Here is a 24,729-nt window from a genome sequence, read left to right on the forward strand (position 1 = left end):
AAATTTAATGGCAACATATTTTATAACATTAGATTTAGGTACCAAAATATTAAAAGATGGAATAAAATTTTAACTTCTATTAAGTCGTCAAAAAGGGCAAGGCAAGTGAGGCACTCAGGGCACAAAATTTAAGGAGGAATAATTTAGAGACATACAAGGGCAGGGCTGGCCCTTTCAAAACTCTGGCGGTTAGATCCTCCTTCAACTTTGTGCCCTGGGTGTCTCATTTGCCTTACCCCTGTCCTGGCCCTCATAGATAAAAATCCGCTTTTGTGATCTAATATTTGGAATTCTCTAATTGAACATTTAAAAAAGTGAACTGAGTTATTTTTATGAAGTTTATATATGTTTTTCAAATTTACTATGTGGTGATCTAATTTATATTCAATATAGTGCACCCTTTGTAAATGTATAGTTTGTTGAATTTAACAATGTAACTACCTCCACAATCGAGATACAGATATTTCCATCATCCCAAAAAATTCTCTCATGCTCCTTTGCTGTTATCTGTCCCCACCTCTGGCCCTAGGAAACCACTGATGTGCTTTCTGTCATTACAGTTTAGATTTGACTTTTTACAATTGTATATAATGGTATCATACAGTTTTTACACTTGTTTTTAAATAACAAGACAAAAATTATCTAGAGCAGCACTTATTTCAAAATGTCACATTATAGATATGGGTTATCTTTATTGTAATAAGTAAAAAAGTTAAATTAGATATATTTGTCACTCTGCTTTTTTCTTTTTACACTGGTTTCAGAAGTACTAGAGAGATTTTGGTGTGCTATATTAAAAAAATGTGATGAAATTAATGAAACCAGAATTCTGTACAGGAATGTCTTGAAGCAAATTAGAGAATTATTATCATTTTTATACTCTTAATTAACTTGTATTTAACTTGAGTATTCATTTTGGTTTTTTATCTTTATCAAAAGTCCCATCATGGGTATAAATTAAATTTAAAATGTACTTAAGAATAAAATAAAAGTTTTAGCTCTACAGTAATCAAAATCAGCATAATGGCTAGAAGCATTCAACTGGGTGACAAAATCACAAGTATAATTATCTTATATCCAATGACTGCTGTGCCTGGCCACTCAATACACTCTACCAGACTCTCAAAGTGTTCAGTTTTGAAAGAAAAAAATAATCACATCATCATTTAGGTACTTTGAAAAAGAAATTAGAGGTCATTAACTTAATTTTTTATGTATCCCTGTATGGATTTTTTAAGGGAGATTTATTACATTCAAGAATCTTATAAACTTACCAAATAAATAACGAATTTTTTTGTACATACTAGAAGCCAAAATAGATGTCATTACCATTTCTAATGATGAGTCCCCTGTGACACTTTTACAAATCTTTGAGGATTTTCAAACCACCGTTTGGGAAGTAAAAACTAATCAACGGTTACAGGCCACTTGTGGGTCACTAATTACTGCATGTCACCAAGTAAAATTGTCTCTTTAGCCAGTCACACTCTTTGAAGTCTCTGCATTATTATACACCATTTATCAGACCTCTCCTTCTGCCTTATAATCCTCTCACTTTTTAATTAAGGCCAACATTGTATTATGTTTCTCCAACCTACCTGGTTGGTCTATCTCAGCTTCTTTACCAGTTCCTCTTCCTTCTCTTGGCCGAAACAGGGCTAAACCCTCTGTTTTTCTCCCCCACTTCATGCTTGCTTTCCTTTGCTTCATCTGCTGTGCTGACCTTGGGCTTGTTTCCCCAGTTCTACTTCATTTTGCAGACCGTGTTTCCCAGGGGTCCCTCATCAGCCGGCTTCATTTGGTTAGACCAAATGGGGGCACTGGAGGGCGAAAGGAGGTCCCGGCAGAGGCACAGAGGAAGACAGGAGGGTAAAGGATGGGAGAAGCCAGGATGTTTCTCTCCCTCTCTCTTTCCGCCTTGGATGCCATCTCTGATGTCTTCACTGGAGCTGGATGGTACAAGATGGCATCACTCACATGCCTGGCAATTTATTTTGGCTGCTAGCTAGGTTCTCCTCCATGCGATGGCTCATCTCTCAGCAGGCAAGACTGGGCTTTTTCACAGCGTGGCAATCTGAAGTTTTCGAGAAGGCAAGACGGGAACTGCAAGACGTCTTAAGGCCTATGAGTTCCAGAATTCACACAATGTCACATCCACCACGTTCTATTGGTCAAAGCGAGTGACAAGGCTAGACCTTATTCAAAGGGATAGATTTTACTTCTTGATGTAAATAAACTTTACTTTTTGATTTAAATAAACTTTACTTCTTGATGAGAAGAGCAGCAATAATATATTGTAAAGGGCCTGGACACAAGGGAATGTCATTCCCTAGGGGCCATTATTGTAATGATATACTTCACCCTACCCTCCAGAAACACCACCCCTATCCTAGCCACAGCTTAGGATCCTAGCCACATGCTATTCCCAATCTCTGGGTTGTCCCTTATTTGTCTCCTTAGCTCCTTCATCACCTGTTTAATCAATTGTATCAGATTGCTTCTGGTTTCTGTGTTCCTGGTTTGATCCTAAATGTGCATCACCTTTCTTACTTTAACAGTGAATAACTCAAATCTGAATCCAAGCATGATCTCTCACCCAAAATCCAATCCTAAACTTCCATATTTCCACCTAGATTTCCTCTTCATCACCTAAATCTGGCATATCCAAAATTTAAGTTATAATCCTCTCTCCTAGACAATGACCATTGTCATTTTCTCTATCCTCTGAAGCGGGGTCGAATAACTACAGCCAGTGGACCAATCCACCACTGCTGGTTATATTGGAACACATTCATGCTTGTTTATTTTTGTACCATCTGTGGCTGCTTTCACAGTACAAGGACAGAACTGAGTAGCTGCAACAGAGACCATGTGACCTGCAAAGTTTAAATTATTTACTATCTGGCTTTTTATGGGAAAATTTGCCAACTCCTTTTCTAAATCTCTCTTTTTCTTTTTCACGTACAGTCAGGGAACAAGTGTTATCAATCTCGATTCAGACTCTCTTTATTTCTAAGTTATTTCAATATTCTTTTATCTCTCCCTGTCTCCAACCTCCTAATCTGTTCTACATATCTCAACTAAATTGATTGTTGCAAAATACCATTTTAATTGTCATTCACAATTCTACAGTGACTTCTTTTATGTATCTGATGATTACAAACTCACATTCTTCCACAAAATTACCTCAATTTACCCAACAAAATTTAATTTGCACTTTTCCCAAACCATCTTTTCCAATCTAGTGTTTCTTCTCTTACTTCATTTCAGAGCCTATGAATATAGGAATTTTGTTTCATTTCCTTATAGCTCTAGCACCAAGCACTGTGTCAGGCATATGGCGACCAGGGAGTGTGTATTGAGTGAATGTTCCCCATGAATACCACTGATTTTTTTTTTTTTTAGACCTTGTTCTCATAGAATATTTTTTTTTTTAATTTATTTATTTTTGGTTGTGTTGGGTCTTCGTTTCTGTGCGAGGGCTTTCTCCAGTTGTGGCGAGCAGGGCCCACTCTTCATCGCGGTGCACGGGCCTCTCACTGTCGCGGCCTCTCCCGTTGCGGAGCACAGGCTCCAGATGCGCAGGCTCAGTAGTTGTGGCTCATGGGCCCAGTTGCTCCGCGGCATGTGGGATCCTCCCAGACCAGGGCTCGAACCCGTGTGCCCTGCATTGGCAGGCGGACTCTCAACCACCGCGCCACCAGGGAAGCCCAATACCACTGATTTTATTTCTCCTTCTGTTACTTTAATTATACACTTCTTCTACCTAGGATGCCCTCTCCATCCTTTTCTATCTATCCAAACTATTTTTTCTAGCCTCAGCTTCTCTCCAAACTGTCCTGACCTTAATGATCTCTTCCTTCATTCAAATTCTATGGCACTAAAAATATAAATTTTGTTCTAATTTTTTTTGTAAACTGAGAGGTAAAATTATTCAAATGGAAGAGTTGGGAAAAAGAAATAGAAAACACTTACTCATAGGTTTTTATTCAAAAGAGAAAAAGTTCACTTACACAGAATCTAAAATTTACAACTTCTCCTTTCAGTGTTTGTGAACAAAATCCTGAGGTCAATACAGACATCCCTGGAAATAATCTCTTAAATCATTTGAGTGCTGGAGCAATTTCCTATCAGTTTGAAAGGGCAGATTGTTAAATAGTCAGGAATTTCACAACCTAAGTGTTAACTCCTTGATAGTGTAAAATCACCCACTGTGTACGTGCTTACACAGAAATTGGCAAATGATGCAAATCAAGTCTTTTTTAAAGAGTTTCCCAGCACATCACTGGATGCATACATACATTCATAAAAGAGGAAGCGAGAGGACAATAATAATAACAATAGTAATTAATAATAATTGATAAAAAGACACATTAGCTTAGAATTTACTATGTTCCAAACCATGTCCTAAGCACTTCACGTATATTCAGTGGTATGCTGGAGCTGCCTGGTACCAGCTTGCAGAATCTGATTATCGGTATTTCTTCCCAGCTCTGTATTCAGTGACATCACGTTGGAAAATCCAACATGGTGGGAGTATTTACACCATGGAAATAAACCAATACTATCAATCAAGACTTTTTACCCAGAGAGGCAGTCTTTAAATATTTACCAACACATCACTGGTCCCTTTTTTCTTAACTGAAGAATAGTTGATATACAATATTATATTAGTTTTGAGTGTACAGCATAATGATTCAGTTTTTTTGCAGATTATATTCCATCATAGGTTATTACAAGGTAATGGCTATAATTCCCTGTGCTATACAGTATATCCCCGTTGCTTTTCTATTTTATATGTAGTACTTTTTATCTGTTAACCCTGTATCCCTAATTTGTCCCTCCCCTTCTCCCTCTCCCCCTTGGTGACTGCAAGTTTGTTTTCTATATCTGTGACTCTGTTTCTGTTTTGCATATACATTTATTTGTATTATTTTTTAGATTCCACATATAAGTGATATCATATAATATGTATTTCTTTGTCTGCCTTATTTCACTAAGCATAATATTCTCTAGGTCCGTCCACATTGCTGCAAATGCAGAATTTCATTCTTTTTTATATTCCATTGTACATATGTATATATAATTTATACAATGGTATATATATGTGTGTATATATATATATATATATATATATATATATATATCAATATATACCATTTCTTCTTAATCCAATCATTTGTTGATGGGCACTGGGTTGCTACCTTGTCTTGGTTATTGTAAATAGTGCTGCTATGAACATTGGGGTATGTGTATCTTTTTGAATTAGTGTTTTTGTTTTTTCCAGATATATACCCAGGAGTGGAATTGCTGGATCATATGGTAGTTCTATTTTTAGGTTTTTGAGGAAACTCCATAGTGTCTATAGTGGCTGTACCAATTTACATTCCCACCAATGATATACAAGGGTCCCCTTTTCTCCATATCCTCTCCAATATTTGTTATTTGTAGACTTTTGATAACAGTCTTTCTGACCGGTGTGAGGTGATATCTCATTGTTGTTTTGATTTGCATTTCCCTAGTAATTATCCATGTTAAGCATCTTTTCATGTTCCTGTTAGCCATCTGTACCACTTCTTTGGAAAAAAATATTTATTCAGCTCTTCTGCTCATGTTTTGATTGGGTTGTTCCTGTTTTTGATACTGAGTTGTATGAACTGTTTGTATATTTTGAATATTAACCCCTTGTTGGCCACGTCATTTGCAAAAATTTTCTCCCATTCCATAGGTTGTCTTTTCATTTTGTTGATGGTTTCCTTTGCTGGGCAAAAGCTTTTAAGTTTAATTAGGTTCCATTTGTTTATTTTTACTTTTATTTCTTTTGCATTAGAAGACAGATCCGAAAAAATATTGCTATGGTTTATGTCAAAGAGTGTTCTAGGAGTTTTGTGGCTTCCATTCCTACATTTAGTTCTTTAAACCATTTTGAGCTTATTTTTGTATATGCTGTGAGGGAATGTTCTAATCTCATTGCTTTACATATGGCTGTCCAGTTTTCCCACCACCACCTGTTGAAGAGACTGTCTTTTTTCCATTGCATATTCTCACTTCTTTGTTGTAGATTAACTGACCATAGGTGTGTGGGTTTATTTCTGGGTTCTCTATTCTGTTCCATTGATCCATATGTCTGTTTTTGTGCCAATACCATGCTGTTGTGATTACTGTAGCTTTGTAGTATAGTCTGAAATCTGGGAGAGTGATACATCCAGCTTTGTTCTATTTTCTCAAGATTGCTTTGGTAATTCTGGGTCTTCTGTGGTTCCATATCAATTTTAGGTTTATTTGTTCTAGTTCTGTGAAAAATGTCATGAGGGGTCTTCCCAGGTGGTGCAGTGGTTAAGAATCCACCTGCCAATTCAGGGGACACGGGTTCGAGCCCTGGTCCAGGAAGATCCCACATGCCATGGAGCAACTAAGCCGTGCACCACAACTACTGAGCCTGCGCTCTAGAGCTCATGAGCCACAACTACTGAAGCCCGGGTGCCCTAGAGCCCGTGCTCCACAAGAGAAGCCACTGCAATAAGCCCACACATCACAATGAAGATTAGCCTCCACTCACCACAACTAGAGAAAGCCCGCGCACAGCAACAAAGACCCAATGCACCCAAAAAATAAATAAGTTAAAAAAAAAAAGAACAAAAAAATTATCATGGGGTATTTTGATAGGGACTGCATTAAATCTGTAGATTGCTTTGGGTAGTATGGTTATTTTAATAATACTAATTTTTCCAATCCAAGAGCATGGGATTTATTTCCATTGCATCATCCTCAATTTCCTTCATCAGTGTTTTATAATTTTCAGAGTATAGGTACTTCACCTCCTTGGTTAAGTTTATTTCTAGGTATTTTATCCTTTTTTTTTCTTTTTTTCTTTTTTTTTTTTTTTTTTTTTCTGCTCAGTGTTTTTTTTTTTTTTTTCCACACACACACACTGTATTTTATTTTTACAAGAGATAAATAGACTGACACCAAGCATTGTACATGGATGACCACAACAAAAGCAACAATGATTGCAATTACCAAACATGAAACACACTCATACTATGTCATAATATTGACATTCAGTCCAGCAATCCTCCACTGTAACAGCTCCTTTACTTTGCAGTGAAAATTGATTTGTATATTCTTTGCCTCCGAGTCCTTGTGGGATTTTTTTTTTTTTAACTCAGACAGAAAGTCACAAAAATTATACTCATCCTCATCAGTTCACTCAGTCCCATGTAATTGATTTTTTTTTTCATCTTGATCTTTTGTTAGCACTTTTATGAGTTCATCAGTTTTTCATTAGAGTTCTGAAAATGCTTATTCATTCAGTTCAGCAGTACAGTCAGTTACCAGAAACCTGTACTTGTCAGAGTCTTTGCCATGAATTTCCTGAAGATGAAAGCCTTTTATAGGAACATATTTGCAAAAGCATCAGGGTACACCCAGAGCTGTCTGTAAATGACAAAAGACTTAAAAATGACCACTGTTAAAGATTTGATGAAAGTTCATAATAATGCAGTTGACAAGAAAATTAGTTATTTCTGAGATATACATTTTAAAGTAATAACTAGGATTATGACTTATAACATTATACCAGAACATATAAGATTTTTAGAAATTTCATGTAATGTCTGAAACATTTATATTAACATATTTCCATACATATTTCCATACAAATACAAATATAAGATTTTTAGAAATTTCATATAATGTCTGAAACATTTATATTAACAATATTTCCATACATATTTCCACACAAATACAAATATAAGATTTTTAGAAATTTCATGTAATGTCTGAAACATTTATATTAACATATTTCCATACAAATAACCCAATGAAAGTTTAGTATTAGTTGTTTTGTTTGTTTGTTTTTTTATACTGCAGGTTCTTATTAGGCATCAATTTTATACACATCAGTGTATACATGTCAATCCCAATCGCCCAATTCAGCACACCACCATCCCCACACCACCGCAGTTTTCCCCCCTTGGTGTCCATATGTCCATTCTCTACATCTGTGTCTCAACTTCTGCCCTGCAAACCGGCTCATCTGTACCATTTTTCTAGGTTCCACATACATGCATTAATATACGATATTTGTTTTTCTCTTTCTGACTTACTTCACTCTGTATGACAGTCTCTAGATCCATCCACTTCTCAACAAATGACTCAATTTCGTTCCTTTTTATGGCTGAGTAATATTCCATTGTATATATGTACCATATCTTCTTTATCCATTCGTCTGTTGATGGGCATTTAGGTTGCTTCCATGACCTGGCTATTGTAAATAGTGCTGCAATGAACATTCGGGTGCATGTGTCTTTTTGAATTACGGTTTTCTCTGGGTATATGCCCAGTAGTGGGATTGCTGGGTCATATGGTAATTCTATTTTTAGTTTTTTAAGAAACCTCCATATTGTTCTCCATAGTGGCTGTATCAATTTACATTCCCACCAACAGTGCAAGAGGGTTCCCTTTTCTCCACACCCTCTCCAGCATTTGTTGATTGTAGATTTTCTGATGATGCCCATTCTAACAGGAGTGAGGTGATACCTCATTGTAGTTTTGATTTGCATTTCTCTAATAATTAGTGATGCTGAGCATCTTTTCATGTGCTTCGTGGCCGTCTGTATGTCTTCTTTGGAGAAATGTCTATTTAGGTCTTCTGCCCATTTTTGGATTGGGGTGTTTGTTTCTTTAATATTGAGCTGAATGAGCTGTTTATATATTTTGGAGATTAATCCTTTGTCCGTTGATTTGTTTGCAAATATTTTCTCCCATTCTGAGGGTTGTCTTTTCGTCTTGTTTATGGTTTCCTTTGCTGTGCAAAAGCTTTGCAGTTTCATTAGGTCTCATTTGTTTATTTTTGTTTTTATTTCCATTACTGTAGGAGGTGGATCAAAAAAGATCTTGCTGTGATTTATGTCAAAAAGTGTTCTTCCTATGTTTTCCTCTAAGAGTTTTATAGTGTCCAGTCTTATATTTAGGTCTCTAATCCATTTTGAGTTTATTTTTGTGTATGGTGTTAGGGAGTATTCTAGTTTCATTCTTTAACATGTAGCTGTCCAGTTTTCCCAGCACCACTTATTGAAGAGACTGTCTTTTCTCCATTGTATATCTTTGCCTCCTTTGTCATAGATTAGTTGACCATAGGTGCGTGGGTTAATCTCTGGGCTTTCTATCTTGTTCCATTGATCTATGTTTCTGTTTTTGTGCCAGTACCATATTGTCTTGATTACTGTAGCTTTGTAGTATAGTCTGAAGTCAGGGAGTCTGATTCCTCCAGCTCCATTTTTTTGCCTCAAGACTGCTTTGGCTATTCGGGGTCTTTTGTATCCTTTTTTCATGTGATTTTAAACAGGATGTTTTTTTACTTTCTCTTAATGTATAGAAATGCAAAAGCTTTCTGTAACTTAATGTTGTATCCTGAAACCTTGTTGAATTCATTTATTAGTTCTAATAGTTTTTGGGTGGAGACTTTAGGGTACTCTGTATAAAGTATCATGTCATCTGCAAATAGTGACAATTTTACCTCTTCCCTTCCAATTTGGATACATTTTATTTCTTTTTCTTGTATGATTACTGTGGCTGGGACATCCAATACTATCTTAAATAGAAGTGGTTAGAGTGGGCATCCTTGTCTTATTCCTGAATTTAGCAGGAAGACTTTCAGCTTTTCATGGTTGAGTATTATGTTGACTGTGAGTTTGCCGTAAATGGCCTTTATTATGTTGAGATGTGTTCTCTCTATACCCACTTAGATTAGAGTATTTATCATGAGTGTGGGTTGAATTTTGTCAGATGCTTTTTCTGAGTCTATTGAGATGATCATGTGATTTTTATCCTTTCTTTTGTTAATGTGGTTTATTACATGGATTGATTTGCGACTATTAAACCATTCTTGTGACCCTGGAATAAATCCAAAATGTTCATGGTGTATGATCCTTTTATATACTGTTGGATTCGGTTTGCTAATTTTTTTTGAGAATTTTTACATCTATATTCATTAAAGATGTTGGCTGTAATTTTTGTGTGTGTGTGGTGTCTTTGTCTGGTTTTGGTATCAGGGTAATGGTGGCCTTGTAGAATGAATTTGGGAGCATTCCCTCCTCTTCAATTTTCTGGAATAATTTGAGGAGAATAAGTATAAGTTCTTTTTTATATGTTTGGTAGAATTCTCATGTAAAGCCATCTGGTCTTGGATTTTTGTTTGCAGGAGTTTTTTTATTACAAATTCAACTTCACTTCTAGTGATCAGTCTGTTCATAGTGTCTGACCACTGTTGCCTTATTGATTTTCTGTCTGGATGATCTGTCCATTGATGTCAGCGTGGTGTTAAAGTTCCCTACTATAATTGTATTATTGTCAGTTTCTCTCTTTATGTCTGTTGGTATTTGCCTTATATATTTAGGTGCTCCTATATTGGGTGTGCATATGTTAACGAGTGTAATATCCTCTTCTTGCATGAATCACTTTATCATTATATTATGCCCTTCTTTGTCTTTTGTTATAGCTTTTGTTTTAAAATATATTTTGTTGATGTGAGTATTGCTAACCCCACTTTCTTGTAATTTCTGTTGGGAATATCTTTTTCCACTCCCTCACTTTCAACCTGTTTGTGTCTTTAGCCCTGAAGTGAGTTTCTTGTAGGCAGCATTTTGAAGGGTCTGGTTTTTTATCCAATCAGATAATGCTTTTTGATCAGAGCACTTAGTCCATTCACATTTAAAGTAATTATTAATAGGTATGTACTTATTGCCATTTTATTACTGGTTTTCCGATTGTTTTTGTAGTTCTTCACTGTTCAATTCTTTTCCTTTTTGTTTCTCCCATTGCGGTTTGAGGATTTTCTTTAGTAGTATTCTTGGGTTCCTTTCTTTTTGGTTTTTGCATACATATTGTAGGTTTTGATTTGTGGCTGCCATTGGGTTCATACATGTCAACCCATAATTATGTCTACTTGATTTAAACTAATAGTCATTTAAGTTCAAATACATTCTAAAAGATCTACTTTTTTTACTTCCCTCTACCACATTTTGTGTTTTTGCTGTCATATTTTGCATCTTCAGTCTTCTCCCTTTACTGTTTATTGTAGTTATAATTGCTTTAAAATGTTTTTGTCTTTTAATCTTTGTGCTGGCTTATTTGAGTGACCACCAGTCCTTACTCTACATTTACCTCTCTTATCGGCATTCTATAGATTCTTTTCTATAGATTCTTACTTGTTTTCCATGTGGAGACGACCCTTCAACATTTCTTTTGGGGTAGGTTTATTATTGCTGAATTCTTTCATTTTTTGCTTGTCTGAGAAGTTCTATATCTCTTCTTCTATTCTAAATGATAGTCTTGCTGGGTAGAGCATCCTAGGTTACAGGTTTTTACCTTTCAGCACTTTGAATATATCATGCCACTCCCTTCTGGCCTGCAAAATTTCTGCAGAGAATTCAGCTGATAGCCTTATGGGAATTCCCTTGTATCTTTGTTTTTCTCTTGCTGCCTTTAGAATTCTCTCTTTATCTCGAAATTTTGTCATTTGAATTATAATATGTCTTGGTGTGGGTCTGTTTTGGTTCAACTTGTTTGGGACCCTCTGTGTTTCTTGTACCTGGATATCTGTTTCCTTCTTTAGATTTGGGACATTTTCAGCCATAATTTCTTCAAATACGTTTTTGATACTCTTCTCTTTCTAGGACCCCTGTAATGTGAATGTTAGCATTTTTGATGTTATCCCAGAGATCTCATATGTTACACTCACTTTTGTTTTTGTTTGTTTTTTTAATTTGTCTTTCTGTCTGTTGTTCTGATTGGGTGATTTCCATTATTCTATCTTCCAGATCACTTATGTGTTTTTCTGTATCATTTATTTTGCTATTCATTGCTTCTAGCATATTTTTTATCTCAGATATTGAATTATATTTTTTGATTTGGTCTTCTTTATATTTTCTAGTTCCTTGTTAAAATGATCTGTGTTGAGATCAATTCTCTTCCCTAATTCAGGTAACATTTCTATTGCCAATGTCTTGAATTCCTTGGTAAATTGTTTATTTCTGTTTCATTATTTGTTTTTTTCAAGAACTTTCTCTTCTCTTGCTCTTTCAGTGGAAAGTATTTCCTCTGCTTTTTCATTTTACTTAACTTTCTCTGTCTCTATGAATTTAGGTGAAACAATTTCCTATTGTGGTCTTAAAGAGATGTTCTTATGTGGGAGCATCCTTATGCAAGCTGCATATGCCCAATGCCTTTGGTGGGAAAGCTGGATTTGATGAGGTTGCCAGTCACATCTTTCCTCAGGGTGTGCTGTCAGCTGTCACCTTGGTAGGGGGTATGGCTGGTGATTGAGGAGCTAGAGCTTGCACAGGGTGTGAGGTGAGACTTCCTCTGCTCAGTGGTCATCACCACCCTGTCAGAGCAGAGTCTGCTCCCAAGTTGCTGGATCAGAAGCACTAAGGGTTGGGCTCAGGGTGGCTCTATTCCCTTTAAGTGTGTGTTTCTTCTTCTCCCTACGCTGGGACATTTGTCCCAGAGGAGGGAGAGTGCTGAAGCAAGTGGGGTTCATGTGCTTACAGAGGTCGGATGCTCTGCCTGTGTAGGCATCCGTGGCTGTGCTCAGATACAGCCCATGGTTGCATCTTTCCCCTGTCGTGGCCACCCCAGATCTAGTGCTAGGCTGTCTTGTGGAGTGAGCAGGGCCTGAGTGGTTGCTCAGCTTGGGCTACGGCACACAGTGAGGCTGTCATGGGAATTCTGGAAGCTGCACTGCCATCAGAACTCTGGGCTGCTTCTGGGGTGCCACTTGAGTAAGCACCGACATCAGCCACCGCCACTCCACCTGAGCTACACCCCAGGGCCTTGGGTTGCCTCTGCATTCCTAGGTCAGGTCTTCTTCCAGGTCCTGGATGCCCTAGATCCAGTGCCAAGCTGTGGTGTGGAGTGAGCAGTGCCAGGGTGTTCACTCAGCTCTAACTGGGGAGTGCAGCAAGGTGGCAGCAGCTAGGGCAGACCTCTCTCCACCCTGCCTGGGGTCACGTCAGCACTCGTGCACTCCTCATAAGTGTGGGTCTAGGCTTCTCCAGCCTTTATATCTGTCTCAGAAGTCCTCCAAGCAGCCAAGGGGGCTTGTCTCCTACCCATAGGGCCCCAAGACTGGGACCCCCAGTTTGTGACTTGATCCACTCACTCCCCAGGGCAAGTGTCCACCCATGCAATCTCCCCTTTCCTCTCTGTCCCTCTCAGGGGTACAGGTCCCAACCTGATACCTTTCTTCCCATCCTACCTGATTATGTGTATATCTTTCACATAAGCCTTGGTTGTAAAGGAGTCCTTCTCTCCATTTCCAGTTAGTTTTCTCTGAGAATTGTTCCACATGTAGATGCATTTTTGGTGTGTTCGTGGGGGGAGGTGAACTCCATGTCCCCTTACTCTGCCACCTTGATCTCCTCCCTCTCCAGCACATCACTGGTCTTAAGCCAGACTTTTACAAGACAGAATACTCACTATTGGTCTCCTAATGTATTAAACAGTATCCTTTCATCAGTAGGAAACCTATGCTTGAGTAGAGAAAAGGGAAGGAAAAATATGAAATTGCAAAAAGTAAGGAAAGACTTGTCTGCAGTACTGAGCATAAAGTGATTAACAATAAAACTTTGAGCTGATTTGTAGGGGAATGGGGGTGATAGAGTCCCATGGGAAGTGTCATGGTCTTGCTCCAGTTGCGGGGAGAGGGAGAGACTCTTTTCTCTTTTCCTCTCTATCATCAAACAAGAAGCAACTCTTCTGTCCCAAAGAGGTTTTTAAATTTCCGTCCCAAAGAAAACACGTTCCACTGAGAAAATTCAGTAGCCAGTGAGATCGCAGAGCCAGAAGCACATGTGCTAGGGAGCTATCCAAAGTGACATCCACGACTAACAAATTAACTTCTTTATTACACCTGTGACATCTAGCAGTACCTGCAGGTAGTTTGTCATGCAGTGGAAAGGTATAGTTGGGAGGAGTAATCTTGCTATTAGACAATCACAAATCTGCAAAGCCCTAGAGATCATGCAGACCTTCTTCTCCATTTCAGTCTATAGGCATTGTCCCATTGGAGAGCCAACACGTTCTTGCAGTGCTTGGTCCCCAAAGAAGACTGTACATCCTGCAGACTCTTCATCTAAGGTTGAGCCTAGAATATGATGCTTTTGGTGTGTTATTATGCTCTTGCGGGGTGGGAGAGAATAAAAGGAGATCTGGAGAAAGGAAAATCCCACCCTGTCAACCTAGGGAAGACAGAACTACCTAGAGGAGTCAAAGAGGCCTCATCAGAAGAAGGTTCTGTTTCATTTTATTTTTCCTTCACATTTAAAGGTTTAGCCAACTCACTAATGTCCTGGAAGCAAGATGCAAACATCTCAGCTCAGGGTAGACCTTGAACGAAGAACAACAGGCCGACAGTCAGTGTTCACCTGACAAGGGTGGGCCAACCTTCCACACGGTCCTGAGACGTGAGCTACCATGGAAGGCCCAGATATCCATACGAGTAATTCCAGCAACTTCCAGAAGCCCTATTGGGTATTAACTAGATCAGTTATGTATCTAATATCTGATGGTACCTAATATCCTGAAAGTGTATTGTATCATATACTAAAGCACTAATGCCTTCCTCATTGAACACTCAGAAATAGAAGAAATGTAGCTACTATGATCTCAGAAAGTGAGGGAAACTTCATAGTTCTGGACTTGAGAGAAATAGACCAGCCCATTCATTGTGTCAGTAATAGGACAGGAGCTGATCTTTTTGTAAGTACACTGAGAATTGTTAGGGGAAGAAGATAAGACCAAGAAGGAAGGTCACAGTCACTCTATAAATATTTGTGGCAGTTTGAGGAATCCAATGTAATTTATGATTAATAACCCTAAAAGTCTATAATAGATATAAATATAAATATAGATATAGATATGGATAGATATATATATATACACACAGGCACACAAGGCCAGATACAGGCAGAACTGAGACAAAAGTCTGACTACTGTTATCAACAATCAGTTAAAAAAATATATATATGACAAGGCCACTACTGCTCCTTCAGTTTCATGTGCAAGGTAAAAGAAAGAAGTACTCATGTGTTAATTGCTATTTCTATGAGTGATATCATCTTTGATCTTCATTCCAAAAATAGCACAGGAGTGATCATCATAATCACAAAACAATATCATAGGGCTTTATGAAATTTAAAATAGTTTCCTATGTGTTTTTCCATCTCATGATAGCTCTGTATGAAAAGCAGGCTATCAGGGCAAACATGGTAGTGTTAAGAACAGGAAGAATGGAAAAGAAAGGAAGGGCAGAAAGGGAGAAAGGAGAGGAAGGAGAAAGGAGGGAAGGAGGGGAGAAAGCTGCCTCCCAGCTCTTCCTGAAATTGGATATCAGTCTTAATCCTAATTATATCTCCTTATATCTCCTAACAAATGTTCCAGAGATTAAGACTTACATAGTTCTTTGAAATCCCTGATAATAATTGCTCTACAATTTCTAAGTAGTAATATCATCATCACCAATCTTAGCTATAAAATTTCTCATAAACTCATATATAAAGTTGGGGAACTTCAGAAAAAAAACAACAGTAAGAGCACAGTAAAGCACAAAGTCAAGGGAGTTGGTTAAGACAGAAAAAAAGCAGCAAGCACTAACTTTCCCTATAAGCCTCATAATCTTTCTCCAGGAGGCACTCCGCAGCCAAGCAGCAAGCTTCCGTGAAGAACAGGGTGTGTAAAGAGACCCGGAGACCAGCCCTGGGAAGGGAAATCCCTCCCATTTTGTCCTCAGTTCAACTCCCAAGATTCCCAGGCTCACTGTGTGAGTCACACTGCAATTGCCTACGATATGCATCTGCACGGATGCCCTCTGCTTCAGCAGGGAATTTCAAGCTCCCGCCTGCCTGTAATAAGGGGGAAAATCAGTGCAACAATGTGACCGGATGCTGAAAAGCTGGCAGCCAGAGAAAACAGTAGTGCATTTGGCTAATAGTCTTTTGCGGGGCTTTTTACTGTAAAGAACATTGGCCTCCATGGACTAAGAGAAATTCAGCATTTGCATCCTTTTCTTGAATTTGATCTCTTTGTTTCCATTTTAATAGGTCGTGGGAAGTTTCCTGTGAATATGTAAACAAGCTTTGTGTTTATTTTAATCACTTTTTCCTCCTGTTTCCAGGCTCTGGACAACCCCCAGCCCTTACTTGAATTCTGGTGGTTAGAGTAGAACACAACCCATGTTGTAACCCAAGTCTTTCCTTTTGTAAGAGGAAGTGGTGAGATAAATAAAAGGATGGCATTTCCTTAAAGCAGCTGCATCTCCTATTAGCTGGCTGAAGAACTAACTCCTCAACAAAAATTAGTCAACTGAACTAGTTTAAGAAAGAAAAGAAATCTTTGAGCTGGCTAATTTACAGTGCTGAAAACTGAACACCCACCTAAGAAAGAATCTCTCCCTTTCCTGTTAATCCTGAATATTGCACCTCTTCTTTACTTCTCAGTGAATACCTTGAAAGTGTCACCATGTTTATTGTCTCCCTCCCACCTGATTTATTAATCCACTGTAATCAGGCTTCTGCCCTTACTACCTTACTGAATCTTATTGACACAGTGAATGTTTCTGAGTACTTACCTTATTAGATTTCTCTCTGGTAGTTCTACATGCTGACCAACTTCTCCTTTGAGAAATTTCTCTTCTTTTCTTTTCCATGATACCATGCTCTCTCTCCTGATTCTCTTACATCTCAGATCAATTCTTTTTTTTTTTTTTTTTAAGGAAGCAATTATAAAATTATATAATAGTCTTCAAGTAGAGAATAAAGAGTTAAGAAAACACTTTTTAATTTTTAAATCAGATGAATTCTTAGAGTTCTTTCCTGAATCCTCTTCCCCCATCCTCTTAAAAATAGGTGTTCTTTTGTGTTCTCCACCTCTTCTCTGATGATCTCATTTTTTTCTTATATTTTCAATATCACCTCTGCATAATTTTCATGTCGGTATCTCTAGCCTAGACTTCCTTCCTAAGTCCTTATGTCTTCACCTCCCCATCTCTACTGTAGCCATGATTATTATGAACAATTCTAACTCAGCTCCTGCTGCCAGACTCCCACCTCAAGTGCCTGCTGCTGCATGTCTTTCTGTGTTCTGCCCCCAGGGCCTTCTATAATGCCACAGGAGCTGGCTTGCTCACTTAAGCAAGGGTAGCCCACAATGGGGGAGTCAGTAGATAAATGCTCCAGACTTCCATCCTTCAGATGGCTAATTCTTGAAGGTATTATTTGTTCTTCTCAAAATCCCTTGTTGCCCAGAGCACTGACCTGAATAAAGTACCCTGATGTTGGTCTCTTCCTCCTTTACTATATCATTCTTCTTATTTCGATGCTCATGGTTTGTAGGATCACTTCCCAAATAAATTACCTGTACCCAAGTTCTTATCTCAGGCATTGCTTTTAGGGAAACCCAAAGGCATTTTGTGGAAAGAGACCCTCAAAATGAGATTCTATGGTTGGAATCTCCATTTACTTGATACTAATAATATAATTTCTGGTGGGGAGCAGGATGGTGATAAGACCCAGCATGAAGTAGCATTCAATTACTAAGACTCCCACTCATAGTGAAAATGATGAAATATAGAGGAAAGGAAAAGCATTGCACTCAGTGAAACGGGGTGATGGTAATTGAATGGTTTTTGTTAAACATCTTCAAAGCCTTGAGAAAATAGAATAGAATATGGAGTAGAAATAAAATAGCAGAATCACATCAGCTATCAACTCAGTGCACACTGGAAGATCAGAAAGCTTCTATAGAAGGGTTCAAAAAGACCTTCACTCCTACAGTCAGAGGGTAGTCTATGCTGAAAGTCAGGCCAAAGGGCTAAACCTTATGAAGAGACTGGATGTACAATGTTGAGAGATCTCCTAAGCCGAAGACACAACCATGATAGAAAAGTAGTGGAATCCTAGACCTGATATGGAGACATCTGGGTGGATTCATTTAAGAAGATTGAACTGCCAAGTTCTTCTGGAGCTTCCAGACTGGCTGAAGCAGCTCCCTCCCTTTGGTAGAGCAGAGTGTCCCTTACCTGAAGATCTTGTAAAGACCTCACCTGAGGCAGATGCCTAGAAAGATGATGTTACCTCCTCAAAACCCACCATAACCTCCCCTTATAATGCACAAACCAGTAACTATGGTCATGACACTATTCACTGAGTAGGGAAATACAGTCCCTGCACCAGAAGAAAATAGCTTTTTTACAACAACAACAACAAAGTAATACTAGCCTATATGTATTAGCAGGACTTGGAAAAATATGTTTGCAAGTGAATTTTGAGGGTTAAGATTGGGAGGCAGTATATAAACCTGAAAAAGGGATATTTGTTGACATTGAAGTACTCTTCCAGGACTCAGGATTTAATATCTTGGCAAGAACACTGGAACCCCATCCTAACATAGAGCTGGGATGCCTTCTTGAAGCTTAGTCACAATTATGGCCTATAAAGGTAGAGATAATGCAACTGCAATGGCAGAGTATTGAAAAAGAATTTGGAAGGCTCCAGAAAGAGGGAAAGAAAACTCACACTAACCATGTTCTGCAGGAGGGTCCAGAGGATACACCCTTTGCTAAGACAAAAATGAATAAACTTTTTTTATAAGATTCTGTTATATCTTTGAGAATTTCAGTGGTAACTCTTCTCTGTAAGCCAGGGTAGATAGTAGGAACTGATGCCATGGTGGAATTCATTTCCATTGGGCCAATGGGGATGATAGAATTCCAAAAAACCAGAGAGCAGGTTGTTGAATTTAATAGTCAGAGGCAAGGTGAAAGTAATTACCCTAATGGGCCTCAAATCCAGAATGACAATCAGGGTACCTTGACCATGGTGTTCCTAGAAGTAACACAGATGGCTGTCTGTCTACAGAGAAAAGTCAAGGGCTGGTGAGCAGAGAGCTGATGTCAGCGTCCACAGTGGAAAATCACAATATGCTCAGTCGATTTTCATCAGGGGTGCCAAGAAAATTCAATGAGGAAAGAGCAGTCTTTTCAACAATGGTGCTGGGGCAATGGACTATCCACATGTAAAAGAATGGATTTGGACCCTTTCCTCACACCGTACATAAAAATTAACTCAAAATTGGTCATAGACCTAAAGAGCTAAACTATAAAACTCTCAGAGAAAACATGAGTAGATTTTCATGACCCTGGGTTAGGCAACTTCTTAGATATGACATCAAAAACACAAGGGATAAAAGAAAAAACATAAGTTGGACTTTATTTAAAAAAAAAAAAAAAAAGGCTTTTGTTCTTCAAATGTCACCATCAAGAAAATGAAAAGACAGGCTTCCCTGCTGGTGCAGTGGTAAAGAATCCGCCAGCCAGTGCAGGGGACACGAGTTCAAGCCCTGGTCCAGGAAGATCCCACATGCCGCGGAGCAGCTAGGCCCGCGTGCCACAACTACTGAGCCTACGCTCTAGAGCCCGTGCTCCACAACAAGAAAAGCCACCACAAGGAGAAGCCCGTGCACCCTCACAAGGAGTAGCCCCTGCTCTCCGCAACTAGAGAAAGCCTGCGTGCAGCAATGAAGACCCAACGCAGCCAAAAATAAAATAAATAAATAAATAAAATAAATTTATTTTTTAAAAAAGCAAAAGGAAAATGAAAAGTCAATTGTGATTGTTAATTTTATATGTCAACTTTGCTAGGCTTTGATGCTCTGTTTTTTGGTCAAACACTGAACTACATGTTGCTGTGAGAGTATTTTTTTAGATGTAATTAAAATATTTAAATCAGTAGACTTTGAGTAAAGCAGATTACCCTCCATAATGTGGATGGGTCTTATCCAATCAGTTGAACGTCTCAAGAGAAAAGACTGAGCTCCCTGGAAAAGGCAGGTATTCTGCCTCCAGACTGCTTTCATACAGCAACATACAGAATATTATGACATCAGCTCCTGCCAGAATTTTCAGCCTGCCAACAGATTTCAGACTTGCCCCCTCAATTGTGTGAACAAATTCCTTAAAAGATCTCCTCTCTCTCTCTGTCTCTCTGTCTCTCTCTCTCTGTCTCTCTCTTTCTCTCTATATATATTATATATATATACGATTTTTAATTTTTTATATATATAATTTTTTTTCTCAATATGTATTTCTCTGGGAAACCCTAATATAACACCTACAGAATGAAAAACACATTTGCATATTATGTATCTGATAAGAGACTACTTTTATCTAGAATATATTTTAAAACACAATTCAGTAGTAAAGAGACAAATAACCTAACTTTAAAATGAACAAAAGTTTTCCATAGACATTTCTCCATAAAATATACATGGGCATTCATGAAAAGAAGCACATTATCCCTAGTCATTAGGAAAATGCAAATCAAAACCACAAGAAGATAGCACTTCATATTCACTAGGATGACTAAAATCAAGACGTAAGACAATATCAAATGTTGGGAAGAATGTAGGAAATTGTAACCCTCATACATTGTTGTGGGAATGTAAAGTGACATAACTACTTTGGAAAATAATTTGGCAGTTAACTGTTTAATGTTAAGCACAGAGTTATTATATAATTTGTTCCTACTTATGGACCCATGTAAAATGAAAACATATGCTCAAACAAAAACTTGTACATGAATATTTGTAGAACATTATTCGTATTAACCAAAAATGCAAACAACACAAATGCCCATCAACTAATATGTATGTGGCATATCCATACAATAGAATATTATTTGGCAAAAAAAAGGAATGAAATTCTGATACATGCTATGATTCTGATGACCCTTGAAAACATTGTGCTAAATAAAAGAAGCCAGTAACAACAGACCAAATATTGTATGATTCTGTTTATATACAATGTCCATAACAGTCAAATCTGTAGAGACAGAAAGTTGATGAGTGGTTGCCCAAGACTGTGTAAGGCAGCAGAAAGAGAAGGGCAAGGAATGGGGAATGACTGTTGATAGGGATCAAGGTTCTTTTTGGGATGATGAAAATGTTCTAAAATTAGTTTATAGTGATGGTAACAAACTCTGTAAATATACTAAAAAAAAAAAAACTTTGAATTATCCACTTAAATGGGTAAATTTTGTGGTATGTAAATTATATCTCAATAAAGCTGTTTTTTAAAAAGAAAAAAGAAAATAAGAAAATAAATCCTTCATTGGCTTCCATCTTTTCTTATTTCATTTTCCCATTCTCTTGTCATAATTTCCTCTGATCATCTCCCAAACAAACAACTTCACACAAATCCTTTTTTCTTTGTATATTTTCTGGGAAAATTAAAATGACAGTAGACCTCCTTGGATTTCAGAGGCAGCATATACCACACTTGAGAATACTACTCTGACCCATATTGGAGTACTGAAGAAGGCTGAAAATTTTGAGTGGGCTCAGAGCAAGATGGGACTCAGCAATAAGTCCCGGCTATGAAGCAAGCTTCCCCACCACAAGCTTCCCTAAGACCCAGAAGACCCAATAGTGATAAAGCTACATATACCATGGTAGAAAAGGATGCTTTGTGGGGTCTCTGCAAACCTCAATAGAAGACTCTCAGCACAGAGTCCTCTGGTTTGCAGCCATACCTTCTGCAATAGAGACTGAATCACTCACCATGGCACATCAAGTGCTTATGCAACCAGATCTTTCCAACTTGAGCTGGATATTGAGAGAGTCACCAAATTTTGTAAGGTGGATGTTAATTGCACATCTCCAATTAATCATATTGGATATAGTACACTGGGAGTAAGGCGTCAACAAGTCTAGAGTATACAAGTAAATTACGTGACAGTGAGGCCATGATCCCTCTATCAGTTACCCCTATTAGACAAGTGCATCAATGACTCTCCTTCAACAAACAACTATGTTCTGACTGAGTCCTCCCCATCACAGACAAAGAGAAATATTGGACCTGTTCACAGTCAGCCCAATATGTTGGTATGAGACAAAAAGGCCTGCACTACACTGCAGCTCCACTCATGGACAAGGTTGTCCCTAAGGGACAAAAAGGAAGAGAAATGTTGTTTGGCAGAGCTTTGATCAGAATATTTAGTTGCTCACTTTTTATGGAGGGACAAGTGGCCTGAGCAGGGATATATAGAGACTCCTGTGCAGTAGATTACTATTACTGAGAGCTAATAGTAGGATTGGAAATGGATTACAATTACTAAGAAGTAATAATAGGGTTGACCACTCACCATCACTGCCAATAATGGGCTTGCAAAATTTGTGCTCTTGTACCCTGTGGTCTTAGGCTTTGTTGGATTAGAGGTCTTAACTCCAAAAGGGGGGATGGGTGATATGAGGGAATTCCTCCACCAGGCAACATTGTAAGTATTCCACTGAAGCTGAAACTATAGTTCCTCATGTCAATGGACCAACTGGCAAAAAAGAAAATACTCTACTGGGGAGAACATTCAAACTTGATTCTCTTGAGGAGTTATAGTTGATACAAAATAGAGGTAAAGAGGCTTGTATCTGCAGCTTGGAGTTCTCACCATAGTCTATTATAGTGCTTCCATGCTTGGTGATAACAGCTAACTGGCAATTGAGGCAATCAGAGCCTCACAAGGGCAAAGTAACCAAGGACTCAGGCCCCTCAACCCAACCAGGCAAGCAACCTAGACCAGCTTAAGTGTTGACCGAGGGTTATAAAAACCTAGTACCAGAGGTAGAAGAGGCAGAAGATTAAAACCAATTACAGTCTGAGGACCACTGAAACAACAGAGACTGTCGCTTGTACTACTAATTCACCTGAGCATCTTCCTGCCTTCCATCTCAGTGCCTTCTCTAACACAACAGGAAGTCCCGTGGCTGACAGAACTGTGGTGCAGTTCACACCTCTGGAGGCTTCCTTCACCTCCACTCATCCAAGGAATTCCTACATCTAGGTGATTCTACTTCCCAAGAATCTGTTGAATCTATCATTTGAACTGTATCTCAACTGGTCCCCATGACTGCAGCCTTACGAATTCCAAACCTTCTTCTCTAATGCCAAGACAGGCTTTTGAAAAGCAAGTTATGTCTCTGCTCTTCTTTAAATCTTTCAATGGCTTCAGGTCAACTACAAGTTAAGGACTAAGCTCCTTAGCCAGGTCTCTAAGACCCTGGATGGTCTTTCTTTGCTTACTTCTCTAGCCTTGTTTCCTGTCATTTTTTTTACCCCTAAGCCATTTCACTCTCTAGAAATACCAAGTAGCTTAAACTTCCAGACACCCTGTAGTAGGCAATTACTATCCATTCTCCCTTTTAGAAACCGTATTCTAAGTGATCTCCGGGGGACCAGCATCTCCCCCTTTCCCAAACTAAGTGCTTGCAATTGGACCATAGTTATTGTCCCAGGAATAGGCACTGCCCAATCAGAGCCAGTGAATCATGATGGGATTTATTTTTTCAGGAATCCTGGGAAAGAAAGCTTTCCTATTAGACACAAACCCAGGAATTATGTAACCTCTGGATCTACTGGCAGCCATCTGGACACCACAGGGGATAGCCATAAGAATAAAGCCAACACAGAGGAAGCAAAGTGAATGATGGAGACAAAATAATTGGATACTGATTACCTCATCTGAGACCCTGTGTACAGCCCAAACAGAAGCCAGATCTACTCTAGGTTGTTCATGTGTATGAACCAGGGCCTTCCATTTTTAGCTTAAGATTCAGATTTTCTGTTTTGGGCCATTAAATGTGTCCTAACTGATACATATATACTGTTTCACGTGTCTGTACACTTGTGCATGTAATTTCCTCAACCTAAAATGCCTTATTTAAATACCATGGTTAAATGTTATCTTCTCTTGGCAGTTTTTCCTAATTATCCAGAATGTGTTCTTCACCTCGTTCACTGTGCTCTCTCTGTACATGAATATGCTACTATTGAATTTGTCCCCATATATTATATGCATAGTTAGTGTGTAGGTCTCTCCCACTAGACTATTAATTCTATTTGTTTCTTGAAAGAGAATTTTTTTTTCAACTAGTCCAATGACAGGCACATAGCAAACACTTGCATTTATATATTGCTGCATAGCAAAACTTCCCCAAACTCAGTGGCTTAAAGCAACAAAGATTTATATTTTCTCTTCATTCTGTGGTTTTACCAGATAGTTCTTCTGTTTCATGTAGTGTTAAGTGGGACACAAGGACAAGTGGAAGATACCAAATGGCTTCTTTCACATGATTGTCAGTTTACAACCAGGAACTCGTCTGGGGTTGTCAGCCAGAGCACTTGGTTCTCCTTCACAGGGTCCTCTCCATGGGGCTACTTGGGCTTCCTCACAGCATGGTGGCTGGGTTCCAAGTAACAAAAGCAGCAGCTGAAGATACTTTTTAAAATTTATTTATTAAGCTATAATTGATTTATAATATTCTGTTAGTTTCAGGTGTACAGCTTCAGATTCTTTTCCCTTATAGATTGTTATAAGAGATTGAATATCATATGCTATACAGTAAATCCTTGTTGTTTGTCTGTTTTATATATAGTGGTGTGTATCTATTAATTCCATACTTCTAATTTATCTCTCCCTCTTCCCTTTCCCCCTTGGTAACCATAAGTTTGTTTTCTATGCCTGTGAGTCTGTTTCTGTTTTGTAATTAAGTTGATTCGTATTTTTTTAGATTCCACGTGTAAGTGATATCATATAATATTTGTCTTTCTCTGCCTGATTTACTTTACTTAGTATGATAATCTCTAGGTCCATCCATGTTGTTGCAAATGGCAATGTTTCA

The sequence above is a fragment of the Balaenoptera physalus genome (assembly GCF_965194825.1).
Source record: "Balaenoptera physalus genome assembly, chromosome: 5".
Lineage (NCBI taxonomy): Eukaryota > Metazoa > Chordata > Mammalia > Artiodactyla > Balaenopteridae > Balaenoptera > Balaenoptera physalus.